The following is a 19,635-nucleotide window of genomic DNA, read 5'->3' on the forward strand; positions in this document are numbered from 1 at the left end:
GTGTCCGCTTGAACTCTTGTCAGAGGCACCAGGAATCTGTGTCTCTTTTTGTTGTGTCATCTTGCTGCATCAGCTCTCTGTGTGTGCAGTGCTACTCCTGGGCAGGCTGTGCTTTTTTCATGTAGGGTGGCTCTCCTTACGGGGCACACTCCTTGGGCATGGGTCTCCCCTATGCAGGGGACACCCCTGAGTGGCACGGCACTCCTAGTGCACATCAGCACTGCGCATGGGCCAGCTCACCACATGGGTTCGAACCCTGGACCTCCCATGTGGTAGGCTGATGCTCTATCATTTAAGCCAAATCCACTTCCTGAAGCAAATGCCAGTTGATCCCCCCGAAGGGATGCCAGTTGATCAAAGGTTAGCCAGTAGGATATGAGTAAACATGAGGTGAGTCACCTTTCTTTCCACCATTCCTCTTCTTTGCAGGCTGAAATGCAAATACAGTGGGAGCAGATATAGTGGGAGCATGAGGGGAAACCAAGTGTTAAGGACGGTAGAGCAAAATGACAAAAGGATTCCGGGTTTTTGATAAAAGTGGAATTACCATATCAACCCCAGGGTTCCTACTTAGGGTTCCTTCTCCCTTTATGTAAGAGAGAAATAATTTTGTATCTTTTTTTAGCCACTGTTCTATTGAATGTCTTAGTCACAGGAGTTGAGCCAATACCCTAACTAATACATTCATCTTTATTTCTTCTGTTAGGTAAATATCCATTGAATTTAAAAACTGTTTCTCTCATTTGACATTGGCAACAGTAAGAACTACATAACACATACATGTGAGTCAGAAAATCACTAGATCAAATGTCAATTATAAAGTAAACTAAGAGCTTCTGTTAAAATGTTAAGTGGTGTGAGCACTCACCTATCCACACAATTATCTAACATAGCAAAGGCAGATAATAGCAACCCTATACACACTACGCTTTGTCTTGGCATGTCTGTGGCAACCATAAGCTATATAAGACTGTCCTTAAAAAATTACTTACCTCTCCTTACAAGAATTCTTCCATACTTTCCTATTATTTTATCTTTTATTTCTTCTTAAACCTTGCAAGTAGCTGCAAGTCTTTTTTTTTTTTTTTTTCTTTCATATCTCAACTATTAACATGCCCAAATTCAATGACACTATCATGGCAGATTTAGTTCTTATGCACGTGAGCATTTTAAATTTCTCATTTTGGCAAGTAGTCAACCTCTAAGGTGGGAAATCTAAGTTCATTCAAGCATATGATATGACTTTTCCAAAACAATGGACCATCCATAATTAAGTAATATTACTTAATTAAGTAATAGTAAAAAAGGTAAAAAATAATTTGCCCATTCTGTTTCTGAACCCAAAGACAACCACTTCATTGCTGCTCTTAACAGACTCAGTTCTCTCAAAAGAAAGGGAAGAAATGGTCTACCTTTCAGAAGTGTAGGAATTAAGACACTACAATATTATTTAGTAAATTACTTTTAGTAAAATCTAATTGAACATCTTGTTCTCAGAATGCTAACATACAACAAAAAACTTTTAGCATCATTTACCATTAATAAAAGAGTGGTAAGAGTAATAATATTGAAGTACCCTGTTCTGAATTTGATATTACACATGTTCCTAATGACAGTTTACTTTCCAATTTTGAGGAACTCTTATTTCATGCAGAAGAACAAAATTCAGAGTTATTTCCAGGTCATTCACTGTCTAATCATTATCATTGGGAAATTATGGTAGCTTGATTGCTTAAAAAAGTAACAGTCTATTTAGCCTGTTCAGAATTGAAGAATTGATAGTTTCTATTGCTATTCCAGAATTCACAAGAAATGTAATTGTGATTTGAATAATTTGAAACACTAAATCCACTGTACCAGAATATAAGTCCCAAAATGTCTATTATATTAAAGAAGAAAGCACTTGAACTGACCGAGAAATTACCTATCTTTAAATCTCTACTGAACAGTGAAGGCATACTGGTAAGGTAGAATTATATATTGGTAATATAACACTTGATCTTTCGATGGAAGGATTGATATGCTAAAGTTGTAAAAACTGGCAATTTTTCTACTCTGGATTCACTTAAGTATTAAATAAAAAGGAAAGAGGCAGCTCAGAAGATCTCAAAGAATGCATATTTTTAAGAAGAGGAGGAAGAAATGAACAACTGAGAAAATTACACATTTATATATTAAAGCTTTCATTTTTGTATAATGTCAATCGCAGCAAACCTTTTCAGAGGCACTTTAAGTCCAGTTAACAAAAGCTTCCTGTGTTAAATTTGTCTACAGAACAAGGAGGAAAATCCAGTTTGAAACACAATTGAAACAGAATTGAAATACAAATTACAGGGCCTCCTCCTATCCCATCTTAAAGGATGGAGTCCTGCCCTATCCTTGAGCAATGAGAACCAAGTTGTCAGTGTAAAATAGGAACCCTATCACAACCATTAGGTAGGAAAATGTTTTTCAAAGTGTTGTTCTTAATCACCTGCAATATTAACATGGTTTCCAAGGCCAGCCTAGAATTACCATAAGCAGAATCTCTGGAGATGTAGCTTGTGAATCTGGGTTTATGATCAACTTACCACATTCAAACTCTGAGGTCAGCAGATCATGGAGCTACAGTTTAAAATTATTTTTGTCCTCTCTGTATTTAAATACTACCTCTCTATTGCCTCATTTACTGCAGCGTTATGAAGATGCTCAAGTAAATATCTTGCAAATGTTAAGATTGAGATGCCTATTAATACCAAAGTGGAAAGTTTGAATTAGAGTTGGATATCCAAATGTATAGTTCAGGGTTAGAGAAAGAGATCTGGAAGTCACTGAAAGCAGATAAAATTTAAAGTCAAAGTTCTGGGCTATAGATAAAGAAGAGAAGAAAATTTAGGACAGTCCACTGTAGCATTCTAATATTTAGAGTCAGAGAGTATGTTAAAAAGGAACCAGCAAAGGTAACTGAGAAGGAATGGCAGTGTAGTAAGAGGAAAATCGGGAACAAGTGGGTCATGGAAACTTAAGGAAGAAAATGTTTCAGAACCTGTGAGTGCTGTATGGCCTTAGGAAAAGCAACAGAAAAATTAGTTCCATAGCTATATCTCTAGAACTTAGGATTTAAAAGGAATTTATAAAACTTAAAATAAATTATAAAGCCCAATAAGAAACTGTCATGAGAGACAGTAAGAAGATACAAAATGTGGAAAGATTCTTGCCCCAGAAAGAATAAGTATTAGAGAAAAATAATGGAGGTTTTAAAATGTCAGTTTTTAAAAAAAGAGATATAACAGGGAAAATAAGAATACGGGGCTTAAGAAAAAGAGAATAGGCATGTTTCAATCCAAGTGGAAATCATGGAAATGGAAAAATTGTAAGAAATTAATGGATGGGTTACAGAGTGAACTAAACACAGCTAGACAGAGAATTAGAAAATTGGAAAATTTTAGGTAATCATTCAAAAACCAGCACAAGGAGTTTAAGAGACAGACATATGGAAAAGAAGGTAAGAGATGGTGGTAGGATGACTTTTAATATGGTCCCCAATGATCCACAACTACTGGTATTCGCACGCTGAGTACTCCTATCTGTTTGATAGTGGGCTATCACTTCTAATTAACAGAGCAAAGGGCTGTCACTCCTTCAGTTAGGTCAAAAAGTTTGTTATGGGCTCAACTGATAGAGTGTACACCTATCATATAGGAGATCCAGGGTTCAAACCCAGGGCCTCCTGCCTATGTGGTGAGCTGGCCCATGTGCAGTGCTGATGCATGCAAGGAGTGCCATGCCATGCAGGGGTGTCCCCCGCATACACCCCTCAAGGAAAGCCACCCTGCATGAAAGCACAGCCCACGCAGGAGTGGCACCACATACATTGAGAGCTGATGCAGCAAGATGATGCAATGAAAAAGAGACACAGCTTCCTGGTGCCACTGAGAATGAAAGCAGACACAGAAGAATACACAGCAAATGGACAGAGAGAGTAAAACAAGGTGGGGGGGAGTGAAGGGGAGAGAAATAATAAAAATAAATCTTTAAAAAAATAGTTTGTGACTTCTTTATTGCTAGTTGAATCCCTCTTTCTCATTTTAATGAAGCAAATGCCTATGTTAGAGAGGTCCATGTACTAGCAAGTGAGAGTGGCCTCTGGCCAAGAGTAAGTGAGGCTCTTAGTCCAACATCACTCTAGGGACAGAATCCTATTACATCATGTAAATGACCTTGGAAGCAAATCCTTCCACAGTTGAGCCTTCATATAAGACCCTAGCCTTGTCCAACAACTTTGACAGAAGCATTGTCAGTGACCCTGAAGCCGAGGATCTATTAATGGTTAGGCCATGCCCATATTTCTGATCCATAGAAACTGTGAGATAATAAATGAGTGCTGTTTAATCTGCTAAACTTTGGGGTAATTTATTATACAGCCATAGAAATTAATACAGGGATATTGAGGATAATATGTAAAGTTCTAATATATGTTGAATAAGTTTAAGAAATTGGACATTAGAAAAATGAGGCATTTTACAAGATTAAGAAACAACAAGATGAAATTTACTTTTATGAAAAATCAGTCTGACTGTACAAGAAAATCATTTGGAAGTAAGTAAGAGTAAATGCAAAGGTACCAGGTAAGACATCTAGGCAAGAGGAAAATAGCCCAGATTAGATGGTAAACATCCATCAGGATGGACCACACATGAGTTTCAGAAGTATTAAGATATTAAAAGTGACCAAAAATGGTGATAATGTAATGTTTCCCCAGTTAATGTTGGGGGAAACACCTAGCATTGGGGATTCAGCAATAACCCCTACATTCTTAGTGGGTAACTGGATATATAGTGGTACCCTTTAATGAGAGAGAAAAATATGAGTTTGTGGTGCCAAAATACACAGAAGATGAGGTGTCTAGAAAACACTTCTATTTATGTAGAACTTTGGAAGCAGCTCTGGACTGGAGATAAATAGTTGAAAAATGTAAGTATGCAGATGAAAAATTGAGTGACATGATTGCCTAAGTAAACTTATAGAGTGAGAAAAGTGAAGAATCAGTAATCAAGACACAGAGAAGACCACATGTAAGGAGCAGTCAGAGAAAGCAGAAAGAAAAATGGGAGATTGTGAAACCATAGCAAACAAGGGAAGAATGTAACAAGGAGACTGCGATCACAAGAAGAAGCTGTGATCAGCAATATCCTGTGTTACTAAGAGTTCAGGCAAGCTAATACTTGAACATTTGCATTGGATTTACTGACTTAAAATTTACTGATGGACAGCTGAGCCTGGGCAGTCAGAAGACCAGATTCAATATGGAGAAGACTTGGGGGTAGCATTCTAGAATTACTAAGGTAACCATCTCCTCTTTTACCCTCTACTCTGGAAATTGGTGCATCCTTGCACAATACTAAAATAATAAATAATAAAATAAATAAAATATCAAAGGACTTAAAAAGGCATGAAAGGGAAGCAGACTTGGCCCAATGGATAGGGCATCCACCTACCACATGGGAGGTCCACAGTTCAAACCCCAGGCCTCCCTGACCCATGTGGAACTGGCCCATGCTCAGTGCTGTTGTGCACAAGGAGTGCCGTGCCATGCAGGGGTGTCCCCTGCATAGGGGAACCCACGTGCAAGGAGTGCGCCCCATAAGGAAAGCTTCACAGTGCAAAAGAAAGTGAAGCCTGCCCAAGAATGGTGCTGCACACACGGAGACCTGACACAGCAAGATGATGCAACAAAAAGAAACACAGATTCCCCAAGCCGCTGATAAGGGTAGAAGTGGTCACAGAATAACACACAGTGAATGTACACAGACAGTAGACAACTGGCGGGGGGGGGGGGGGGGGGGAGGAGAGGAGAGAAATAAATAAAAAATAAATCTTAAAAAAATAAAAAAGGGCATGAAAGATCTGAGTCTTGGTAAGATGGACTAGACACACTCTAACTTGTCTGTCCCACTGAACAGCATTAACACCTGGACAAAATATTAAAACATAAAGCATCTATTCAAGGACCCTGAAAAATATTTAATAGCAAGAGGTTGGGGAAGAAGAACAGAATTCAAGTTCTACAACATCAGCAATGAATTTACCATCTTGCCCATCAGGAATCTCTGGCCAATTCATAGCGGGCACTAGGGTTCAGACAAAGACAGCTCCAGAAAAATCCTCTAGTTGTAAAAATAAAAAGGAATGCATAATGCTGGAAGACTGCTGACTTCCTTCTCTCTCACTTTTTCCTTTTTCTTTTCTCCATTCCCCCAGGCACCAACCTCAAGCAAAACCTATGGCAGCAGTGGTCTTCATCAGTAATGGGAGTCTGCAGGAAACACAGCTTTGAAGGAAGAATATCTTCCTTTACATTTGGTGGAGCTGAATTCCAAGAGAATGGAGTCAATGGTCATATCTTTTTTTCTCTCTCTCTCTGAGGTCTCCAATTTGAGGCTGGACTTGAGTGCAGTTGTAGAGTTCAAAAACCTCACTTCAAATATGATGATGCAGATAAGTTAAAAAGGATAAAAAAATATAAACCATGAACACCCTAATTTCTTTAAAAAGCTGAAGTGACTATATCAATATCAGAGACTATAGACTTCAAAACAAGGAAAATTTCCAGGGTAAAGAGGAATATTACATAATGATAAAAAGATGAATCATCAATAAGACATAACAATATTAAATTTGTATTCACCCCCCAAAAGAGCTTAAAAATGCATGAGCAAAAACCAACTGAACCTAAATGAAAAATAGACAAATCTACAATAATAGTCAAAGACTTTAACACTTCTATCTGAATAAAAGATAGAACTAGTAGACGGAAAATCAGCAAGGCTACAAAAGAAAAGAAAAATACCATTAACCAATTGGGTCTAATAGATATTTATAGAGTACTCATTCCAAAAGCACCAGAGCACACATTATTTTCAAGTTCACATGGAACATTCACCAAGACAGACCATACCTTGGGTTATAAAACAAAACTTTAAAATGAAAAAGAACTGAAATCATACAAAGTACATTCTCTGGCCATAAAAAAATTAAACTGGGAAACAATAATAGAACAAAACAATAATAGAACAAACTCATTGAAATTAAACAGCACAATTCAAAAGATTTATGGATTAAAGAAGAAATTGCAAGCCAAATTAAAACATATTTTGAACTGAGCTAAAATGAAAAATAGAACATGTCAATCTGTGAGCTACTGCTGAAGCTGTGGCTAGAGGAGAATCTATAATATTAAATACTTATACTAGGAAAGAGGAAAGGTCTTAAATCAATAAACTTCTACCTTAAGAAACCAGAAAAAAAAAAAGAAGAGCAAAATAAATTCAAGACACAGAAGGAAATAAATAATAAAATTAAAAGCATAAATAAAATTTTAAAAAGAAACATAATAGAGAAAATTAATGAAACAAAAGCTGGTTCTTTGAAAAGATCAGCAAAATTGAGAAAACTCTAACAAGACTGACAAAGAGAGAAAACATATATTACAATATCAGAAATGAAAGAGGAATACAATCACAGCCCCCATGGACATTAAAAGGATAATAAGACCCAAAACACAAGCAGCAAAAGAAGAAATAGATAAATAGGACTTCCTCAAAATTAAAGTCTTTTGCACCTCAAAGGAGTTTGTCAAGAAAGTGAAAAGACAGCCTACCCAATGGGAGAAAATATTTTGTAACCATATATCTGATGGGAGACTAATATCCTGCATATATATAAAGGATTCCTATATCTTGAAAATAAAAAGACAAACAACCCATTTTAAAAATGGGCAAGAGATTTAAACAGACGCTTCTTCAAAAAGAAATACAAATGGCTAAAAAGCACATGAAAAAATGCTCAAAATCACTAGCTATTAGGGAAATGCAAATCAAAACTACAATGAGTCTTACTCCCATAAGACTGGTGACTATCAAAAAAACAGAAGACTGCAAGTGTCTGAGAGGATGTGGAAGAATGGGAACCCTCATCCCTGTGTGGGAATGCAGAAGGATCCAGCCATTCTGGAGGACAATTTGGTGGTTTCTCAAAAAACTAGCTATATCTTTGCCATATGACCCAGCAATCCCACTGCTGGGTATATACCTAGAAGAACTGAAAACAAGGACACAAACTGATATATGCACCCCAATGTTCATAGCAGCATTATTCACTATTGCCAAAAGTTGGAACCAACCCAAACGCCCATCAACAGATGAATGGATAAATAAAATGTGATATATACATGCAACGGAATACTACTCAGCTATAGGAAGGAACACAGTACAAACACATGGGATAATAAGGATAAATCTTGAGTACCTTATGTTGAGTGAAGCAAGCCAGGCATTGAAGGGAAAGTACTATATGACCTCTCTGATATAAAATAAGCAAACCAAGTTGTCTCAGAGAGCTAGAGACTGGATGATAGACTTAAAGGAAGTTGGGGGGGAGAGAAAGGTTGTGAGCTGATGCCTACCTGGGTGAAATCTATGATAAGCTGGAGGTAAGTATTTGCACAGGGAAGGGATAAGATGGGGACATAGGAATACCTTTGGGTAGGGTTTTGTGGGCTTGAGGGAGGCTAGGGTTGGGAGGATGGGTCAGATAGCCCAAGGAATTGGGGGGAGGGCTGGGGGGAACAGTTGAACATGGGAGATTGTCAGGTATGTGGTTGAAACTATCATGTTGAGAAAACCCTTTAGAAAATATAATAAGGAAGGATTACCTGTTTAATTTGCTTAAGAGGGGACATCTGGCACAGGGGCAGGCTTCTAGGGAATGTGTAAGTGCTTAATTTTGTCATAGTGTGTAATATCATTGGGTGGAGACCCATACAATGAGTGTTAAGGTAAACCCACATCCTGGGGAGGCCTAATGCTTTCAGAGGGAATTGTGTCTCTTGAGAGAATTGGTGGCTTCCAACGGGTTAGGCAGTCTAGTGTGTCAAGTCCTCAGCATTGTTGCAAGTATCTGTGAATGTGGTCCTTCAAGCAGTCAAGACTGATTGTCACTGTGGGCCCTGAGGAGAGGGGGAGAAAATTATAGAATAGATGGAAGCAGGGTAACTGGGGTGCAATGGAAGTGTTCCACAAGATCATGCAATTATGGATATAGGACATGTTAATTAAACTAAAATTGTATAAAAGTTATAGGCTAAAATATAAACCATAATGTAAAACTTAAGGTAACTAAAAATTTAGAAAATTGTACAGTCTAAAATACAAACCATAATGTAAACCAAAATGGAACCATGTTTGTTAGCTATGTTTCAATATCTGTACATCAGTTGCAGCAAATATAACATGAACATGTAAAAAGATCATTGCTGGGGAAGGGGGCAAAGCATTGGACGTTGGATATATGGGAGTCCCTTATATTGTAAATGTGAAATACTGCGAACTGAAACTTTTTTGAAGACAAAATTTAAAATTAGGAAAAAAAGAAAGAAAGGATGTAGACACTGAGGAAGAAATGAAAGAAATTGCCTTGCCACTGAACACATAGGGCAATACCTATTACAGTGATGAAAGGCAAAAAGTCAAAAACAAAGTTTTATAATATTTTTTATTTTTTAATAGCCCAATTTATTTTTACTTTATTTGAGTATTTATAAATTGGTATGTATTCTATTGCTAATCTTTAAATCTATCACTACTATTTCATTTTCCTATTAATTGAAATTGGCAATATGTTAGGCTTCATTTTTGAAGAAGTTTTGGACCACAGCGAGGTTCAACCATGGCAGGGGAGGAATGTTGGTGTGGGTGTTCTTGATGGGAGGCACATGGTTGGGAGGGAGTTCTCCAGGGCATGTATATAATGTACAAAAAAATGTTTGGATATATGTTGGTTATTTTCATAGTGGTTTCAGTTAAAAATGACAACTGAGAGAGTGCTGAGTTCCTGGCCAGGCGAGCTCTGTCAGCAAAAATCCCCCAAGTGCATCGGCAAAGACCAACAAAGAAAGATGGTCCAATGATGAACCCTTGATACTAATGACTATGCTTATGAGCCTGTGTGCCTGAAATATGAACTAGACCTGGAGCTGCAGGGTGCTTAAGAGTTACCTCCTGAGAGCCTCCATGTTGTTCAAATATGGCCATTATCTAAGCCAAACTCAGCATGTAAATGCATTACCTTTCCCCCAGCATGGGACATGACTCCCTGGGATGAGCCTCCCTGGCACTGACGGATTACTACCAATCACTAACTGGTGATGCAATTAGAAAGAGACCTTGAATAAAAGGGTCAACTCAGACCAGCAGAATATCTCAGCCTACATGTAGGATCATGTGTTAAAATCTGCTTTTTGACCTTAAATAAAAGGGAGAAATGCCAAAGACAAATGAGTTTATACAGATAAGAGTCTTCAAAAAAGAGTTGGGAGGTCATCAGAGGGTTCATGCTTATGTATGCCTTTGCAGGATCCCAGAGACAGTCAAAGTAGATACAACCACAAGTACTGGTGCTCCCGAGGGCTATGGTGAAACACAGCTTCTATGGTCATGACAGATGGCTTTGGAGCTCAGTACTATGTCAGTGGACCCTACTTTGGAATAATTTGTGTTCCTGAGTGTGATAGAGTTGGAATCAGATGTGACCTTTCTACACATGCTTCTTCTGTCACTTTTACTGAACCTATGGTTGGTGTTAGGGTTGGTGTATACTCAGGAGACTTGAATCTCTGGACTGTCCATGTGCCAACTAGGCCCTGAGCCTCAGCAGAGTTGCAACTTCTACCCTCTGGTTTGTTGGACTTATGCAGGTCAGCTAACAGGGAGGTGAAGATAGTCAACCACCACACCAGGGAACTGAGAGTGCCTACAACTACAAGCAGGAGAATTGCATCCATCATCCATGTGGGATCTAAGCCCCCCTTCTCAATATAGAGGTGGAGTGGACATCACCATCCCAGGCCCACAGGATGGAGGAATAAAATATGGATTAGAGTGGACTTACTGATATTCTACTATAGAACTATTGTAACTAGTAATGGAAGAAATTATAGCATTGATGTGCAGAAAGTAGCCACAGTAGTTGCTGAGGGCAGGGAGAGGGAGGAAGAGATGTGATGTGAGGGCATTTTTGGGATTTGGAGTAGTCCAAAATGATATTGCTGGGATAGATGCTGACATTATATATTCTGCCATAACCCACTGAATGTATTTGGGGAGAGCGTAAACTACAATGTAAATTATTATCCATGTGGTGCATCAGTGCTCCAAAACGTATTCATCAAATGCAATGACTGTGCCACAATGATGAAAGTTTGTTGATGTGGGAGGAGTGGGGTGGGGGGCGTGGGGGGTATATGGGAACCTCTTATATTTTTTATTTTTTTAAAATTTTATTTCTCTCCCCCGCCAAGTGGTCTGCTCTCTGTGTTCATTTGCTGTGTGTTCTTCTGTGACTGCTTCTACCCTTACCAGCGGCACTGGGAATATGTGTTTCTTTTTGTTGTGTCATCTTGTTGTGTCAGCTCTCCATGTGTGTGGCACCATTCTTGGGCAGGCTGCACTTTCTTTCACTCTGGGCAGCTCTCCTTATGGGGTGCACTCCTTGCATGTGGGGGTCCCCTATGCAGGGGACACCCCTGTGTGGCATGGCACTCCTTGCGTGCATCAACACTGCGCATGGTCCAGCTCCACATGGGTCAAGGAGGCCCAGGGTTTGAACGGCAGACCTCCCTTGTGGTAGGCAGACACCCTATCCATTGGGCCAAGTCTGCTTCCCCTCTTATATTTTTTAATGCAACTTTTTTGTGATCTATTAACTTCCAAAAAAAAGATAATTAAAAAATAAAATTAATTTGAAAAATAGAGGGGAGTGGATGTGGCTTAAGCAGTTGAGTGCCCACCTCCCATATGGGAGATCCCACATTTAGTTCCCGGTGTCTCCTAAAGAAGACAAACAACAAACAGGCAATGAGCAGACATCAAGCAAACACAACAAGCAGACAGTGAGAAAAAAACAACAACAAGCAAGACAATGCGCAAACAAGGAGCTATGAACAAAAACAAAACACATGGGGAGTGGATGTGGCTCAATCAGTTAAGTGCCTGCCTCCCACATGGGGGTGCCTCTAAAGAAAAAACAAACAGGCAATGAACAGACAACAAGCAAAAACAACAAGCAAGCAGACAAGAGAGCTATCTTGGGGTGGAGAGGGGGAAGGATAACAAGGGAGGAACGCGAACAACTCTCTGCCCATAAATTTGACAACTTAGATGCAGTGACGAATTCCTTTAAAATAACCAATTACTGAAATGCACCCAAGATGAACTAGATAACCTAAAGTGTCCTAGTAGGAATTACATTTCTTGTTAAAAAAAGGAATCTCGAGGCTCAGATGGTTTCATTGGCAAATTCTACCAAATATTTAAATAAAAATTACCAACCAATTCCACACAGCCTTTTCCAGAAAGTAGAAAAGGAGGGCAAATACCCAAAATCATTTTATGAGACCATTATTACCCTGATAACAAAACCATAGAAGAAAGTACTTGTGGCATTTTGAGATAGTTTTATGAATCCCCAAAAGGGAAATATTATGTTTGCAAACTAATCTATTTCTCTGCGTGTGATATCCTTTGATTGCATTAAATTCAGCTGAGGGGACTTTGATTAGATTATTTGACAAGATTGCTTTGGGCTTTTGATTCAACTATGTCAGTGGGCATGACTCAGTTTGAGTCCCTTCCCCCTTGCTGGGTCTAATATAAAGACACTCACATAGACAGACAAAGAAAGAGAGCTCTGTCATTTTTCATCCTGCCATGTGACTGAAAGGAGAAGACTTAAACAGCTGAAGCCCCTAAGAGAAATGAGCCATTTGCCTGATAGCTTACAGCTGACCTTGGGAAGAGACTGCAATTGCTGAGACTGATATAGACAAGCCCTATACCAGCCTGCAGCTGAAACTGGGAAGAAGCAGAGCAATTGCAGATGAGAGAGGAAGCTTGGAGGGGAAGGAGAAACCTGAGCAGAGATCAGCAGTCTTCTTGTTTCACCATGTGACAACCTGCCAGTATCAACAGTAGCTTACTTTGGTGAGAAAGCATCTCTGCTGGTACCTTGAATTGGACTTTTTCATGGTCTAGTAACTGTAAGCTTTTACCCCAAATAAATGCCTTTATAAAAGCCAACTGATCTCTGGTATGTTGCATCAGCACCCCTTTTGCAGACTATTACAGTACAAAAAAAGAAAATGTCAGACTAATATCCCCTCTGAACACAGATGCAAAAATCCTTAACAACAAATTTGACAAAAAAGACCAAAGAAACTTCTCAACAAAATATTAGCTAATTGGATCCAAAATAAAAAGAATAATACACCATGACCAGCGGGGCTTATCCTAGGAATATGTTTCAGTTTCCTGTGAGGCTCAAGCAAATACTAATGCAATGGCTCGGCTTAGACAATGGGAATTTATTTACTTACAGTTTTGAGGCTAACAGAAAGTCCAAATCAAGGTGTCATCAAAGTGATGCTTTCTTCCCAAAGAATGAGGCATTCTGGGGCTGCCTGCCAGCGATTCATGGATCCTAAGGCACATGGCAGCATCTCTTCCAGGTTCTATTGATGTCCAGCGTCTTGCTTCCTGTGGCTTTGTCTCTGTCTGTCTGAATTTCACTAGGTTTATAAATAACTCAAGTAATAGGATTAAGACCCATTCTTATAAAGGTGGGTCACACCTCATCAAAAGGTCCTACTTACAATGGGTTCACACCCACAGGAATGGATTAGATATAAGAACATGTTTTCTGGGGTACATACAGCTTCAAACCACGACAGAATATTTTTGAAAATTGACTGATATTATCCACCATATTGATAGTCAAAAGAAGAAAATCACGTTACCATATCAATTGATGCAGAAATAGCATTTAACAAAATTCACATCCATTCACAATTTTAAAAATCAGCAAACTAGGAATAAAAGGGAACTTCCTCAATCTGATAAGTGCATGTACACAAAAACCCACAGCTACCAACATGCTTAATGGTGAAAGACTGAACGCTTTCTCCTAAGAGAGGGAACAGGGCAAGGATGGTCACTCTTACCACTTCTAGACAACATTGTACTGAGGTCCTATATGTTAAAAAAGACAAAGAAAAGTAAAAGATATACAGGTTGGAAAAGAAGAAAGAAAACAGTTCTATTCACAGCTGACATGATTGTTTATGTAGAAAATGCCAGAAATCTACCAAAATCTTCCCTGAACTAGCATTGACTTTGCAAGGTCACAGGAAAGAAGGTCATCTTACAAAATCAATGGCATTTCTATAAGCTGGCTTGTATAATTGAAAACTGAGATTAATAAAAACATTGTGAACAACTTGAAGAAATAAAATACTCATGTATAAACAACAAAACATGTACAGAATCTGTATACTAAAAACTACAAAATGCTGATGAAAGAAATCAAAGAAGACCTAAATAAATGGAAAGACATACTGTGTTCACAGATGGGAAGACTCTATGTAGTAAAGATGTCAATTCTTCCAGATTGCAATAAAAATCCTAGCAACATTTTTGTAATTGATTTTAAAATATGTCTAGAAAGTCAAAAGAAATCCAATAGCTAAACAATTTTTTTTTTAAATAGGGAAAGTAATACTGCCCAATTCCAAAACTTACTATAAAACTACAGTAATCAGGATAGTGTGGCATTGACAAAGGAATAGATACATAGATCAATGGAACAGAGTAGATATAACCAGAAAAAATATGAACATTTGATTTTAGGCAAAGGTGCAAAACAATTTAATGTAGAAAAGTTAGTCTTTTTTTAAATTGTTTTAAAAGAAACTTTAGATTACATAAATGTCACATTAAAAATACAGGGGATTCCCATATGCTCCACTCCCTCCCCTCCCTCTCTCCTATGTTCACACATTAGCAACATCCTTAATTAGTGTGCTACATTTGTTTACAATTGATGAACACATATTTAAGCATTGCCACTAACCATGAATTACAGTTTACATTATAGTTTACACTCTGTACAGCACAATTTTGTAAGTTATGACAAAATATATAATGGCCTGTATCCCATTGCAATGTTGACGTCTTTTTTTTTTTTTAAACTATAATAGTTCCAGTGTTATTTGACTTGGGTGTTCTCTCTCTAGGTTTATGAAATACCAAGTATATAAATTAACACAATATATATTAAATCTTTAAGGTGATGAATGTTATGTTCATATCTAACAAAATTAAGTTAAAAAATGTAGACCTGGGAAGCAGCTGTGGCTCAATCAGCTGGGCTCCCGTCTACCATATGGGAGGCCCTGGGTTCGTGTCCCGGGACCTCCTTGTGAAGGCAGGCTTGCTCGCAAACTGCAGAGAGCTGCCAGCCCGCAAGTGCCATGGAAAGCTGACTCAGCAAGGTGACGCAACAAAAAGGGAGACAAGTAAAAACACAGAAAAGCACACAGCAAATGAACACAGAGAGCAGAAAACAAGCAAAGTGCAAGGGAGTGGGGATAAATAAAAATAAAATACAGACACACAGAAGAACGCCCAGCAAATGGACACAGAGAGCAGACAGCAAGCAAGTCACAGGGGGCAGGGGAGATTTAAAAAAATGTAGACCTGCCCTCTTAAATGCATAAGTATTTCCATTGTTTGCTAATTGTAATATAAGGTAAATTAACCAGTCTATGTGTTTGTGGTTAATTATAAGGAATTTGTAAAAGCATCTTCTAAACTGAAGCATTTCTTTTTTTTTTTTCTTTTTCTTTTTTAAGGTACATAGATCACATACAATGTTATATTAAAAAAATATAAGAGTTTCCCATATACCCCATTCCCCACCCACCCTCTCCTCCCACATCGATGACTTCTCTCATTAGTGTGGTACATTCATTACATGTGATGAAGCACAGCATGGATTATAGTTTACATTGTAGTTTACACTCTCCTAGCCCATTCAGTGGGATATGGCACTTTTACTGAACCTGTGGTTGGTGCTGGGGTTGGTGTATGCCCAGGAGACTTGAATCTCTGGACTGTCCATGTGCCAGCTATGCCCTGAGCCTCAGCAGAGTTGCAACACCTACTCTCCAGTTTATTGGAATTACCCAGGTCAGCTAACAAGGAGGTGAGGATGGTTAACCACCACACCAAAGAACCAGGAAAGTCAACAACTGTAAACAGGGAAATCCCATCTATCAGCCATGTGGATCTAAGCCCTCTCTCAATCTAGAAGTAGAGTGGGCATCGCCATCCCAGGATCCTCAGGATGGAGGAATAAAATATGGATTAGAGTGGACTTACTGGTATTCTACTATAGAATTATTGTGACTATAGCAATGGAAAAAATGATATTATTAATGTTGAGACAGTGGCCATGGGAGTTGCTGAAGGCAGGGAGAGGGAAAAAGGTGGATATAGGAGCATTTTTGGGACTTGGAGTAGTCATAGTCTTTCAAAAATAGTATTAGAACTACTGGACATACATTATGCAACAAAATGAACCTCAACCTCACACTTTAGGGAAGCAGATGTGCCTCAAGTGATTGGACTTCCACCTACCATGTGGGAGGTCTGTGGTTCAGTTCCCAGTTCCTCCAAAAGAAGACAGTGCCCTGGTGTGATGGGCAGGCATGGCAAGTTGACACAACAGGATGACGCAACAAGAGACACAGGAGAAAAACATGGTGGGAGGCACAACAAAGCAGGGAGTGGAGGTTTCCGGTACCTCCAGAAGAGGACAAGAAAGACTGAGCTGACACCATGGGCAGGCATGGCAAGCTGATGCAATAAGATGACACAATAAGAGACACAAGAAGAAAAAACATGAAAGACACAAAAGCAGGGAACAGAAGTGGCTCAAATGATTAGGTGCCTCCTTCCCACATTCAGGTCCTAGGTTCAGTTCTTAGTGCCTCTTAAAAGAAACAAGGAAGACAAACAGACCCAGCAAGTGCAAACAATGAGAGGGTGGGGAGACATTTTTTAAAAAACAAAACACAGCAACTCACAGTTTATACAGTTATTTTTATGATAGGACAGATGTGTGTACTTTTAATTCCTAAGGAGAAGGCACCAATGGAGGAGTAATTGAATATATAGGAGAATGCAACTGAAATAATCAGTAGATGAAAATCCCCCACTTGATAGGAGACGTTAGGATCCAAAGAATGGGCAGAGAATTCAGTTTTGGATTAGAGGGAGGCATTTCTTCCATTATATGAGGTAGCAGTCAGCAAGGGATAGACAGGAAAATCATGCTGATGGGTTTGGTTGCGGAAGATGAGCAAGTTATCTTCTGGTGGCTGCTATCTTCTCTGTGTGAAAGGAATGAAGTCATCTCATAAGGGAGAAAGGACAAGGGTACAAGGATTGGAGGTATCAGGATATTGGCAAAGGTTTGAAATAGTTCTTGTAAAGAATGAGAGAGAAAGTTGATGTGGGATGTGTAATAGGATTCCTTACCTCCACCGAGTGCTCAGAAACAATTTTCCCCACCCAGGAAGGATAAAGTACCTCTTACAGAGTGTTTCATAAATAGCTTGAGAAGGATACTCACCTACATTTAAAATGAAAGCATTTTTTTTTCATAAAGGCAACACTTACATGAGAATAATCAGTGAGTTTTGATGGTCATAAACTACACAATTGAAATCTCATTCTGGATATAACTTTAATAGTCTCTGAGAAATATTTAATTTAACAAAGGATGGAGAAATGTATGAAATTACATTGTCAGTTTAGCATATGTTATGAATCATTATTTCACAGATGATGTCAGCAATTCTGGATAAAAGGAGTGATTGCAATTATGCCTTAAATTCTACCTAGCTATTAAGAGAATACCCTCATTAATATATGGACTTTGAAAATGCAAAAAGTGGAGAAAACTGCTCATATGGATAAGAAGTTGAGAAATGCTAACCTTTATAGAAATTATTGGAATTGACTTCTATATATACTTTCTAAGTAATGGAGTAGTACATTTATAAAATCTAATTTTTATACTTTATCTATTGTTATGCAACCAGCTAAAATTTAATTATGTACAAATAGTCATAGGGATTATAAACTATCTCCATTGTTTTTATAGCAAATCTCTGAAGATGACTGGAAAGCCAAGCTTGTTGGAAGACAATGGAAAATAATTGCCAGTTTTAAGAACGTTTTTCAAGCAGATTATGAATGATATTAAAACATAGCAAAATGAACATTAGAACATGTAAAAATTAAAATACTGTTGCAGCAATGATATCATAGAATATAAATATCCCCCAATATTGGGAGTGGGAGGGCATGAGGAAGGATGCCCATAGTTGTCCACTTGAAGATATCCCTGCCCTGATCTCCCTTTTCCTGAATGCTGCTTGCATTTAGAGATTTGAGGGGCATTTCTCAGGTCCTTCTGGCCAAACACTTCTATCCTGTCCTATATATTCAATCACTTCCATTTTAAATCAATGTTAAGGCACTGCTTTCCAATAATATATTAAAAAGTGAAAATTCACTTGAGAAGGGTCATACAATTAATAGCTATTCTTATATGGAGTAAATCAGTGTATCAGATCCTTTCTAAAATATGGCTGGTTGAGAAGAGATCTCTCCTGGAATGGGAGGCAGGAGCTATACACTTTAACTGGAGGTGGTGAGGAAAGACAAAGTTGGAGATTAAGATGATTCAGCCTGAGAGAACAGCTCTGGAGGGTGAACATCAAGACATCAAGTACTGGAGTGAAAAAATGCATTCTCAGGACTGGAGAAAATACTTGAGGGAACTCTAGGCTTGCACCTCTGGCAGAACTATTGACTCTGTTAAAGTATGTGGTAAAGGCTGGCTTAGTGGGGAAGCAGTGTCCTAGTTCAGAGCTACTTGCAAAGACTGGGAGAGATGTATTTTTCTTCTTTTTTTGATTCCACATGTCTAAAAAATTTGTGAGGTCACTGGCTGATAATTGAACAGAGACTTCAGTGATAACACAGGCCAACAAATAACAGTCTGTGGGAAAATACCTTGGAAAAGTCACTAAACAAATGGATGACTGTAACCCTCAACAGTCAATAACAGCCAACCCTGAGAAAGGGGATAATCTGATTTCTAGAGTTACTACATTAAAATATTCAAAATGCTCAGTTTTCAACAAAAAATTGCATGGTATTCAAACAAAACTGGGAAAGTATGGCCCAATCAAAGGAACAAAGTTACAGAAACCATCCATGAGGAAACCCAGACATTGCACTTGCTATTCAGAGACTTTAAATCAATTGTCTTAAATATCCTCAAAGACAAAAAAAGAAACAAGGAAAACAATAAATGAACAAAGTGAGAATATCAATAAAGATTGAATTTATAAAAAGGAGCAAAATAGAATTATTGGAGCTGAAAAGTTCAAAGCAGAATTGAACACACAGAAGGAAGAATCAGTGAATTTGAAGACAGGAAATTGAAATTATCCAGTCTAAGCAACAGACAGAAAAAAGAATGAAGAAAAGTGCACTGAGCCTAAGAAAACTGTGGTACACCATTAACCACATCAACACACACTCTTCTCCAAGAATGAGAAGACAGAGACAGAAGTAATATTTGAAGAAATAGCCAAAAGCTTTCCCAAATGATGAAAGATAAGAATCTATACACCAAAGAAGTGCAATGAACTTTAAGTAGGATAAAACTCAAAGAGATCCATACAGA

General features: G+C 38.3%; 1 protein-coding gene across 3 annotated transcripts in view; it reads right to left on the bottom strand.

Annotated features, from left to right (window-relative positions):
- PTPRR (protein tyrosine phosphatase receptor type R) overlaps window positions 1–19,635 on the bottom strand; it is a 292,671-nt gene that overhangs the window by 258,968 nt on the left and 14,068 nt on the right. The window lies entirely within an intron of this gene.

This window comes from Dasypus novemcinctus, chromosome 12, assembly GCF_030445035.2.
Source record: "Dasypus novemcinctus isolate mDasNov1 chromosome 12, mDasNov1.1.hap2, whole genome shotgun sequence".
NCBI lineage: Eukaryota > Metazoa > Chordata > Mammalia > Cingulata > Dasypodidae > Dasypus > Dasypus novemcinctus.